Here is a 2,883-nt window from a genome sequence, read left to right on the forward strand (position 1 = left end):
TCAAGCAAAATCAAGTAGAGCACTAAGGCCATTATCTTATTTACTTTGATTCCGATAAACTAACTACTTTTTTGCTACAAATATAAATAAAATAAATAATGGCCTTAGTGCTCTACTTGATTTTGCTTGACTTTTGATTCAAAGAAAAAAAGGCGTAGAGCTTAAATAACTCACTCAGAACACTTTTTAAAAGATTACGTGGTACAATTAGGTCGAATAAACCCTTCTGGACTAAGTATTCAGCTACTTGTGAACCTTCGGGTACTGTTTTATTCAATGTTTGTTCAATTACTCTTTTACCTGCAAATGCAATGTAGGCATTGGGTTCGGCAATAATGATATCCCCCAACATACCAAAACTAGCTGTCACTCCACCAGTTGTCGGAGATGTAAGGATTGATACATAAAATAATTTTTGATTTAATTGAAAATCATATAAGGCAGACGATATTTTAGCCATTTGCATCAAGCTCAAACTTCCTTCCTGAATGCCCCCCCCCCCCCCCCCCCCCCCCCCCCCACCCGGTAAAATTTAATTGGCAACGTGTTCAATTAAATAGGTGATTTTTTCTTCGACAACGGATCCCAGACTACCCCCATAAACTAAAAATCCATAACCCCAATTGCTACGTGAATGCCGTTTAGTTGGCCTATGCCTGTTTGAATAGCCTCGATTAATTCTGTCTTTCTTTGATAAGAATCAATACGATCTTTATAAGGCTCCTCTTCCGAATGAAATTCAATGGGATCCAAAGAGACGATGTCTTCATCCATAGGATCCCAAGTACCCGGATCGATCAAAAGTTCAATTCTATCTGAACTACTCATTTTCAAATGATATCCACATTGTTCACAAATATTCATTTTTTATTTTAAAAATTTCTTATAATTTAATCCATAACAATTCTCGCATTGAACCCACAAATGCCTGTACTTGTTAGTTACCTCGAGATCATTAGAACTTTCTTTTATAGTTAAATCACTGCCCTTAGAACTTTCTGTTATAGTTAAATCACTGCCCTTTATACTAGTTTGTATACTGGAACCCTCGTTTTCACTACTATTTTTACTTTCACCACCTCAAACGGCACTATAAATATAACTGACACTGTAATTCTCACTACCACTTATAATGGAAGTATCTATACAGATTTAAGATTGAAGATAATTATCAATGCAACTATTAATGTGATTATTCCAACTATATTGAGTATCATACATGTAAGAATTGTAGTAGGGATCTTCGCCCCTAAATCCATTATTCAGATAACTCGAGTTTCGATAACTATAAAAAGAAATTTCTAGTTCACTAAGAAAAGAATGATCGTTGTCAATCTCAAAAATCTGATTTTCAATATCAAAATAGATGGAATAACTGTCTCCATTCCTATCACTAACTACAAAAGTGTCATCAGAGATGAAATTTCGAATGTCTTTAACGCCGAATAAATAATCAATATTACCGCAACTAGGAATGTTTTTTACTTTTCGATTTGGATCTTCACTGGTATTTTCAATAGGATCAAGACTACCCATTGATTTATTTAGCCCACACCTGCGTTCGAACTCCTTCGTAAACAACATCGAATTAAATCACTATCTTTTCATCGAGTTTCCGTAGAGTTTTCTTGCCCCCTATTTGCATGAAAATACAATAGATGAATAGTCATTTTCTATAAAATTATTTATTTGAATATCTTATTTCCTATCAGACTAAGCATAGAAATCTAATCACTAGGATTATTAGTGAGTATCGAAAAAAAGTTCTGAATCTGGGGGAACACTTCACTATATATTAATATGTCGGAACCCCCTTTTATTATTACAAATAATATAAATTTATTGTTAAAATTATTAAAAATAATATAAATATAATAATATAATTTTTTATAAAGGGCGGCTTCTCCTATATCGTGTCAAATTCGCATTCAAGATTTTCTTCCCTAAAATATTTTCCTAATTATCAACAATTAAATCATCCTGCTTCCTGATTTTTTTCTTCCATTAATACTTAAATCACCTTCCTTCCTGATTTTTTCTCCTCCATTACTGCATGCAACTTTTTTTTTTCCCTCCTAAAATCTCTCCCATTTTTTTTTAAAAAAATCTATTGATACATATATAAATTTATTTAGTTATTCATACATGTTTATTTTTTTTAATGGTGATTCATATGAATGATAAATATGATATCATTATATGGGTATTATGGTGATTCATACGATAGATATATTTTGTATGATTTTAACGGGTGATACATATTGTATTATGGTAATTCATATGGTAGATACAATAATTGGGTGATTCATATGATATTAATGGGTGATATATATGGTATTATAGTGATTTATATGGTAGATACAATTATTTATTTCAATTATTGAGTGATTCATATATATGGTATTATGGTGATTCATATGGTAGATACAATTATTTATTTCAATTGTTGGGTGATTCATATGATATTAATGGGTCATATATATGGTATTATGGTGATTCATATGATAGATACAATTATTTATTTCAATTATTTGGTGATTCATATGTTATTAATGAAAGGTAACAGTGTAGTCAGTGTAGGAAACAAAAGTAATAATATTAAAAAAAAGACTAAAAGCATAATTGAAACATAATTAAAATTAAATCTAAAAAAAACAGACTAAAATTAAAGAGGAAAAAAGAGAAAAAAGACCAAAAAAAAACATATTTTTTATAATTAAAGACGGAAAAAAAAAACATAATTAAAATGCCTAAATTAAATCTAAAAAAAAAGAAAAATTAGATATCTTTCCTTAAATTAAAGAATACAATGAATAAAAGAGAATCTATTATTTTCTTAAATAAATATCTTGTTAGTTTCAAATGTATCACTTTTTTATATGT

The 2,883-nt window shown here is 29.7% G+C and overlaps 1 pseudogene; it reads right to left on the reverse strand.

Annotated features, from left to right (window-relative positions):
- Window positions 1-112: 112 nt before the first annotated feature.
- On the reverse strand, window positions 113-1,670 carry LOC124897007 (annotated as a pseudogene).
- Window positions 1,671-2,883: the final 1,213 nt, after the last annotated feature.

The sequence above is a fragment of the Capsicum annuum genome, chromosome 3, assembly GCF_002878395.1.
Source record: "Capsicum annuum cultivar UCD-10X-F1 chromosome 3, UCD10Xv1.1, whole genome shotgun sequence".
NCBI lineage: Eukaryota > Viridiplantae > Streptophyta > Magnoliopsida > Solanales > Solanaceae > Capsicum > Capsicum annuum.